This window comes from Lutjanus erythropterus, chromosome 11, assembly GCF_056507025.1.
Source record: "Lutjanus erythropterus isolate fLutEry1 chromosome 11, fLutEry1.hap2, whole genome shotgun sequence".
Lineage (NCBI taxonomy): Eukaryota > Metazoa > Chordata > Actinopteri > Lutjaniformes > Lutjanidae > Lutjanus > Lutjanus erythropterus.
In genome coordinates, this window is record NC_139327.1 from 5,031,955 (window position 1) to 5,041,976 (window position 10,022).

Below are 10,022 nucleotides of genomic sequence, written 5' to 3' on the forward strand. Positions count from 1 at the left end.
TTCAAATTACTACAAAAACTCTTGTTTCATTCCTTATCATTATGGTACACTGTTGCTTTAAGGTAATGCATCCTAATTATTTTATTTTTTGAAATTTCTTAAAATGATGTTTTCTTGGTCTATTTTGTGACTAAAACCATTGCAATTCTTTTTTCAAACAACAGGCATCATAATGCATACCACAGAGGGTTAAGTAGGTTTTTGAATGTAGGACTTGAACTGCAGTCTGAGTATTTTTTCATTAATATATTGGAAATGTTACTTATGTAGGGTTCTGAATACTTCTTAGCTTTACATGACATTACTACAGCATTTTATTTTCTTTATTTTGGCAAATATGTGATCTGTTTTCTTGCCAGGTGTGAGATAACAAGATTGATACCACACTCCTGCCTGTCTATTAAAGGGATAGTCCACACAAAACTGAAAATTCAGTCATTATCTACTTGTCCTCATGCGGATTGATGGTGAGGTTTAGGTTTTTTTAGTCCACAAAACACTGCCGGAGTTTCACAGGAAAACAGTGTTGCAGAATCTCGCAAACAATGGGAGTGAATGGTGACCAGTTTTCAAATGTAAAAATGTTATTTACACCATGTTTTTAGTCAGAAGACTGTTAGCTTGGTGAAGCATTAAGACTGAAATCAGGAGGAAACGGTGAGCCTGGGAGACTCTGAGAAAACCTGAGTCTGTTTCTACACTTTGGTTTTGTACAAATTTAACAAACTAAATATAAATGTTAGTGAACTTTAAAGGTGCTGCTGGACAGCAGTTTTTTAATCTTTGGACAGACTCAGGTTAGCTGTTTACCCCTGGGTCCAGTTTTTTTTGCTAAGAGAAGCTAAAGACCTCCTGGCTCTGCTGTCATATGTAACGTACAGCTCTTTCAGCTCTTGGCATGAAAGCAAATAAGGGAATTTTCCAAAATGTTTAACTATTCCTATACAGTGAGCCTAACACCTGCCTTTCAACTTATTAAAACTGTCTGAAGAGGTTAGATCTCAGGATGTTTTAAACATGTGAAACAACATGGAAAAACACAGATAGATTATTAGTGATTATTAAATTGTAATTTTCTTGTTCTAATTTTCACTTTTTTAAAATTTATTTCACACTAAACTGAGGTTAAATAGGGTTCTGGTTATTTGTAGATCCAACAGACTCAATAAATATGAATATGGGTCACCATTAATGAATTTATTAGTTAAGTCGACAGTCAGATTGTGCCAAATGTGATAAGACTGTCTTTGGCAGACATGGCATTGCCCATCACAGTGTTGTGTCACTATCTGGACAAGATTTGTGTGTCTGTGTGTGCGTGTTGGGCTGATAAAAATGCTGACTAAAAGAAAAGTTGCAGCAGTAATGTGATGAAAAGAGGCATATAATTGACAAAATATTAGATTTAAAACTTTAAAATGGGCACTAAATATCTTATATACGACTAAACTGAATTTTCTGTCTTTTGTTTCTATAATATAACATGAAAGAATATTTCAGTGGGAAGCAGCTAAATACATTTGCTCACAGTGCTGTACTTAAACGACCGGTGTGCAGAATTTGATAGCATCAAGTGAACTTGCAGATTGCAACCAACTCAATACCACTCGCCTCACCCTCCCCTTCCAAGTATGTAGAACCGTAGAAACTTCAGTGGCCATGAATCTCACATAAAACACAAGAGGCCGTATCTGGAGCCAGCATTTAGTTTGTCTGCTCTGGGCTGCTGTAGAAACATGGTGGACTCAATGGAAGGGGACCTGCACCCTCTGTAAAGGACTCATTCTAAAGTGATGAAAAAACAGCAATTATTGTTTTCAGGCGATTTTACACTGATGAAAACATACTTATGAATACTTTCTATAATTTATGCAATATTCTGCCATTAAATAAATCCCTGTAAATCTTACACAATGGACCTTTCAGTACAATTTTCAGATCTTCTACTTTGAGTATTTCTTTATACTTCTCCACTACATTCCATTTTATTTTTTACAACACTACATTTATTTTTCACACATAGTTACTAGTTACTTTTCATATGTGGCTCATAAATAAGTTTTCCCATTAATCATCGCACAAGCCCTCAGATTTATCTATAGACTGGACTGGTTACAGGGGCCTCACCACTTTATTCTCTGTGGTGTTGCCTTGAAGTAAGATTATTTTTTGTCCCTTTACACTCACACAAAGCTTCTTCAATTGTAGTGTACTACTTCAAAAAAGAGACCTGACTCACTAGAGGTCACGTTGAACCCTTTTTTGCAGTCTTGGTTCATGGTTCAGCTCCATCATCTCTTGTCACAAAAATGGTCTGACAATGTCTCATTCTATCATTTATAATTTTTAATGGTTTAATATACTTTATATAATAATGAAGTCATGTAAAGCTGTAAAAAAGTAAATGTTGCCTTGAGGTAACACTGTACTGTTATGGATTCCTACCATCTTCCCACCTGATTATGAATAATAGTAAAATATCTGTCTAGTGTGGGGACAGACAGTGACTGGACTCACTGCCACAGTGGCTAACTGGTGTTTTGTATTTAGGTTCATATGCTATTCAACCCAAATAAAATAAGCTGGAAAATGCATTGATGACTATTTTATTTTAACTCCTAAACAGTGAGACAAAGGTGGCTACAACACAACAAATGGTTGCAACATGCTGTATGTCAGGAAAGACACACAGCAGGAGACTGGAGATGTAGCACAAATGATCAAACACTGACATGTGACTTTGTGGGTTTAGGAGAGTTATGATTGTTAGACTTGACAGATTTTTTAATGTCCAGCTTGCTGAAACTTGCACTTTATTAAAACTGTCTGAAAAGCTTCGATCTCAAGACTTTTTAAACATGTGGAACAACGTGGAAAAACACAGATTATTATTATTTTTTTATCATTAAATTCAGATTTATTTTGCATCAAACTTGATGTAGAATGAGCCTACTGGACATGAACTCAACTGAGGTTAAATAGGGTTCTGGTTATTTCTAGTTCAAACACGTGTGATAAATCTGAATACGTGTCACCATTTATTGTTTTATAAGCTGAGTGCCAAATTTTGGATCAGGTTCCCAAATGATAAGACTGTCTGTGAACTTTGGCAGACTTTTTATGGCAGGCTTCTGATATTTCCAAATGAAATAACTGGCAATGCCCATCACAGTGTTGCGTCACTGTCTGGACAAGATTTGTGTGTGTGTGTGCATGTGTGTGTGTTGGGCTGATAAAAATGCTGACTAAAAGAAAAACTTGCAGCAGTAATGTGATGCAAAAGAGACACACAATTGAGAAAATATTACATTTAAAATTAAAAAAAAGGCACTAAAATGCTGACAGAGAATGCACGTGACTCTTTATCTTCACCCAGATGACCTGTAAGAATCTTCAACTGGCTGAAACCAGTCAGCAGTGATAAATATGTGATGGTGTGTCAGTACAAGACTGGATTAACTACAATGAAACCAAAGAACAGCAAAGACGTACCTGGAGTTAACAGTACTGTATTTATATACTTGAAAGTGACATTTTGCTTGTATCAAAAGATGAGATGATCCTCTGAAAGACTGACAGTTTTATTTGCACCAGAGCAGACAGGTATAGTTTGGCAGCAGGAAGCTAAGCAATGTACTGCAGTGTACAGGCTCAGCAGAAAAACATATTTGTTTAGCGTACGCTGTATTTAGAACATTTTCACCACTTTAACTTGCCATCAGACTGGCTTTCCCACTGGGAAAATGCTGTTACATAGGCCAAATATTACTTTCTTCAAAGGCAAAAACTGTAATTTTACCTTGTGGAACACAAGAGTTGCTTATCTACTGCTGCCTCGATCAGTTAGTTAGTTTGTGTTATTGGTGGATCCAAATCAACCCTTTAAAATCCCAAAGTCACACAGTGTAAAAAATATTTGAGGTGACTAAAACATTTCAAAATTGGTGAAACTGAGCTGCAAACCTGACTTGTCATTTTACTGTGCAAAAGTTTTAGGCGGGTGTGAAGAAATGCTGTAAAGTAAGAATGCTTTCAAAAATTTGTTTATTTTTAATCGATTTACAAAATGCAAAATGAGCAAACAAAAGAAAAATCTAAATCAAATCTGTGGTGTGGTGTGACCACCCTTTGCCTTCAAAACAGTATCAGTTCTTCTAGCTACACTTGCATAAAGTCAGGGATTTTGTAGGATCATAGGTTTTTGATTAACCAGTTATACCAAACAGGTGCTGATGATCATCAGTTTCATGATGAGTCAAAATTTGAAATATTTGACTGTAGCAGAAGACAGTTTGTTCACTGAAGGGCTGGAAAGACGTACAATAATGATTGTCTGCAGGCAACAGTCCTTGCAAGTTTGGTGCTGCATTTCTGTAACCTGGAGTCAGGATTAATGGTGTCCTCAATGCTGAGAAATACAGGCAGATAATTATACATCATGCAATACCATCAGTGAGGCATCTGATTGGCCCAAAATTTATCCTGCAGCAGGACAACGATTCCAAACATACAGCCAATGTCATTAGGAACCATCTTCAGCTTAAAGAAGAACAAGGAGTCCTGGAAGTGATGGTTTAACCCCCACAGAGCTCTGATCTCAACATCATGGAGTCTGTCAGGGATTACATGAAGAGACAGAAGGATCTGAGGCAGCCGACATCCACAGAAGATCTGTGGTTTGTTCTCCAAGATGTCTGGAACAACCTACCTGCTGAGTTCCTTCAAAAACTGTGTGCAAGTGTAGAAGAACTGATGCTGGTTTGAAGGCAAAGGGTGGTCACACCAAATATTGATTTGATTTACAGTTTTCTTCTCTTCGCTCACTTTTTATCTTGTTAATTGATAAAAATAAGAATTATGTTTCATATTTTTGAAAGCATTCTTACTTTACAGCATTCTTCACACCTGCCTAAAACTTTTACACATATAATATAATCTAAAGAAGAAAAGTAAATTATCTCAACAAGAGATCAGTGGTTGGTAAAGCTTTTTCAAGACATAATAATAAGAGTTGGGCCCAAAACTCAAAAATTTATTGCAGTCTGTTGCCTTGAAATTTTGAGTTTCCTCAACTTTTTGTTTTTGCAGTGCAATATCATAAACAAACTAACTAATGGAGGCAGTGATTGACCAGCATCATGTGTGTTCTGTGAGGTAAAATTACTGCTTTTGTAAAAGTAGTCTGGTGTCTGTGAAGAGTGTAATATTTAACTTGTCAGTTTCCTGACAAAAAAGGCTATCTGACTGATTTACTGAGGCAAAGTGGTGATAATTTTCTAAATATTTGTTTATGAAGGACATTATTGTTATGGGGAGTGTATTCATAACTCACACTGGACTCCACTGTAGGGACAAGCCTTAGACAGCTGATAAGTGTCCGGTCTCTGATTCCTCTCAGGTGGGTCAGGGTGAGGTCAGGGTAACAACATTATTGACTTATTTTTGAAGACAGTGGTCAAAGTACAAAAGAATTGAGGCCCTGTGTTCTATGAATCCTATGGATCATATCTTATCTTGGCTTTTTCTTAAAGGAAAACAAATCATAAATGGAGTTACACTCCCCAAAGTTATTACAAATACTGTATTTAACAACAGTGGCTTGATATTTTTGAATAACAGAATTTAAAAAGATGAAAAGTTGTAATAGAACAAAAAAGAGAGAAATACTGAGTCCTTTAGTAAAACAAATACAGAAAGGATGCAGGTATAATAAAGTCATATCTAGAGATTATTTGGTATCTGCTGTACAGATACAGCAGGCGATACACAGCATGAATTATATAAGAACTTAGAGAACATGTGTAAACAGGTGAGATTAATAGCGTATGGAGGTATATTAGGGTCTGGCATGAGGGGAACAAAAGACAAGGAAGACTGTTTTTATTTTGCATTGAAAGGTCAAGAATAAAGTTGAAATGTTGAAAATAAAGTTAAAAGATCAAGTATTAAGTCAAAATGTTGGGAATAAAGATGAAATGTCGAGAATAAAGTCGAGATGTTGAGAATTAAGTTGAAAGGTTGGGAATAAAGTCAGAATGTTGGGAATGAAGTAGAAATGTTGGTAATTATTCTCAAAGTCCAAAATTTTTTAAAAAAAATCATCCTCTAATTATTTTTTTCTCATGCCCAGGCCTTAAAGTTTGACTTCTCAACACTTTGACTTCATGCAAGGTGTTTTGACTTTGTTCTCGATATTTTGATTGAATTCTCAAAATGCAAAATTTTTCCCTCATTTTCCCCCTCATGCCTGGCCCTGCCACTCTTCTGTATTACATTATAAAATATTTAAAAAACTGACATGAATGCAGCAAAAACGACTCAAAAGGAACACGTGAACTCATCAGATCATGACAGAACTGAACATTTGAAAGAGACAGAAAACATGATGGACTCTATCAGAGGTTAACTGCAGACACTAATATAAAATTGCATGATCATATCTCTGATGTCCCAAACTGTTAGATGTTGACATTTCTCAACAGCAGCCTGATGTCAAGGACTGTACAACTGATTTCATCCAAAAGCAGTTATGATTCTTGGATCTGGTCCCGACAGATATGCGCTATCAGTTCAACTTTTTGGGATGAACCGCATCAGATACAAAGTACAGAAGAGTTTTCCAGCAGAGACTGGTTATAATATTTAATTTGATAAAGGGCGAGGACATGGACTGGGGCTGGGACCGAGACTGAACACTGAACACACCGAACGTGTGTGTGTGTGTGTTTTCATTTAATGGTTCCATTGGGCTTTTTGTAACTATAGTTTGTGTGTAGTGTCCCTATAATAGAATCTGGTGTTTACTCAAACACTGTACTCTGGTACAGTTTAGTTCAGTTTAGTATTTCCATTTCCTGCTTCTTTCAACTTCTGTTTCACTACATTTCAGGGGGAAATATTATAGATTTTACAGCACTACATTTATTTAGCAGTTATAGTTACTGGTTACTTTTGAGGTAAAGATTTAACATTAAAAAGTGAACTTAAAAATAAATACCCTGAAGAAGATTAAACTAGTGGTTCCTGGTCTTTTTAGCTTGTGGTTCTGTGCTAAAAAGCAGTGTCTCATTAGAGTCCTTTGTCATTTTTCAGTTGTTTATCAGTTGTTCCACCAAGACATTTCCCCTTAAAACTTATCAATGAGAATCAGTTAATCAACATATCAATCAATATCCAATTTTAGACATAGAAAGACAGAGAAGAGAATAGAAAAGGGTCAAAAAAATATGCACATTTTTTCTCACCCATGAATCTTCTCACAGCTCCTCAGATTCTTGACCCTTTGGAGTGGACTGGGCCCCTAGGTCCCTTCTCACTGGACTAAACTACCTAACAGTATACTCAGTACTTAAAGGGACAGTTAACCCCAAAATCAAAATTACAAAATACATATTTTCCCCCTGGCCCATAATGATTTACCCATCTAGATAGTTTTGGTGTGAGTTGCAGAATTTCGGGAATATAGGCCTCAAAGATGTCTCCAATATAATGGAGAGAAGTCAGATTATTTATTATATTGTACTTTTAATATATTCAATATTTCTGCACAAAACTATTGCACATATTGTTTTTATAATATAATTTTTTATAATTTTTAATAAATTACTTTCTTGACTTGCAGTGCTTGAGTTAATCTTTATTCATCCATTTTCTGTAACCCCTTACTTCCAAAGGGTCGCAGGGGCTGGAGTCTATCCCAGCTGACATTGAGCGAGAGGTGGGGTTCACCCTGGACAAGTCGCCAGTTCATCGTAGGGCTGACACATAGACAGACAACCACTCACACTCACATTCACACCTACGGGCAATTTAGAGTCACCAATTAACCTAGCTCTCTCTGTGGGAGGAAGCCGGAGAACCCGGAGAGAACCCACGCAGATACGGGGAGAACATGCAAACTCCGCCCTCGTCCAGCCAGCTGGGGGATTTGAACTCAGGACCTTCTTGCTGTGAGGTAGCAGTGTTAACCACTGCACCACCGTGCCACCCATCTTTATTCATATTTTCTCAAATATTTTTTATGGTTATGCACCAATAAAACAAGGCATGGTCCTTGTATGTGAAAACTTAGGAAATACACCCCATTCTGATGGCAGTACTTTTATGTAAGTAAAAGATCTGAGTAACCATCCCTCTTCAAGACATCTTCAGCTACATCCTATGTCCACCTTAAGCATGTCCTGGCTTGGTGAGAGTCTCTGCAGTGCCCGCTGGCAGACTCAGTCTCTGGCAGAAGCCACAGAGAGCAGGACTTACCTGGAAGCTCGAACAGATGGCAGAGTTACACACCGCAACACACTGCTGCCCACACTCTGAGGGCAGGAGGGCATAACTCAAGGAATTTCACATGCACACAACTATCCTGGTTACGATCAGGTTTTTGGTGTGTAACTGTTATCTCTTGCGCATGTAAATATCATCAGTCTTCATCTTCAAAAACCTGGATATACCACCAGGAGTACTCTGATTGGAACCAAGAAAGTGTGGTATGTAAACACCTTATCTTGTGTCTGAATATTCTTTGTGGACCAGTGGATCAAAACTGAGATGGTGAGAAATCTAGACACCGTTGCAGGCAGCAAGCTTACTGTAATTATCACATACACAAGGAGATGAATATCAAGGCTTTTAATGTCCCATATAAACACCATGTACTCTGATCAGGTATAACATTCTGACCACTGACAGGTGAAGTGAATAACACTGATTATCTCTTCATCATGGCACTTGTTAGTGGCTGGGATATATTAGGAAGCAAGTCAACATTTTGTCCTCAATGTTGATGTGTTAGAAGCAGGAAAAATGGGCAAGTGTAAGGATTTTATTCAGTTTGACAAGGGCCAATTGTGATGGCTGGACGTGATGGTCAGAACATCTCCAATGCAGTTCTTGTGGGGTGTTCCTGGTCTGCAGTGGTCAGTATCCATCAAAGTGGTCCAAGGAAGGAACAGTGGTGAACCAGCAACAGGGTCATGGACGACCAAGGCTCATTGATGCACATGGGGAGTGAAGGCTGGTCTGTGTGGTCTGATCCAACAGACGAGCTACTGTTGTTCAAACTGCTGAAGAAGTTAATGCTGGTTCTGATAGAAAGGTGTCAGAATATATAGTGCATCACAGTTTGTTGTGTATGAAGCTGCATGGCTGCAGACCAGTCAGGGTGTCCATGCTGACCCCTGTGCACCGCTGAAAGCACCAACAATGGACACATGAGCATCGGAACTGGACCACGGAGCAATGGAAGAAGGTGGCCTGGTCTGATGAATCATGTTTTCTTTGTGCGTCGCTTACCTGGGGAACAAATGGCACCAGGATGCACTATGGGAAGAAGGCAAGTGTGGGGAGGCAGTGTGATGCTTTGAACAATGTTCTGCTGGGAAACCTTGGGTCCTGCCATCCATCTGGATGTTACTTTGACACGTACCACCTACCTAAGCATTGTTGCAGACCATGTACACCCTTTCATGGAAACGGTATTCCTTGATGGCTGTGGCCTCTTTCAGCTGGAAAATGTGCCACAGGCCGATTTGAGGTGTTGACTTGGCCTTCAAATTCCCCAGATTTCAATCCAATCAAGCATCTGTGGGACGTGCTGGACAAACAAGTCCAATCCATGGAGGCCCCACCTCACAACTTACAGGACTTAAAGGATCTGCTGCTAACATCTTGGTTCCAGATATCACAGCACACCTTCAGGGGTCTAGTGGAGTCCACGCCTCGACGGGTCAGGGCTGTTTTGGCAGCAAAAGGGGGACCAACACAATATTAGGCAGGTGGTCATAATGTGGCCTGATTGGTGTATATGATGCATTCAAAGACAGGATAAGCAACATCCATCCAGTGTTATATGAAGGCAATGCAACATGTTCTGTTAGAGACGCTTTCTGCATCAATCAGATAGCACTGCCTCGACATACAGCAGATATAGCAGCCAGCCCAACACAGAAGAGAACATAAGGTGTTGCATTGACACTGAACATGTGAGAAAAGGCTTCACGTGGGCAGCCGTGGCTACCACTGCT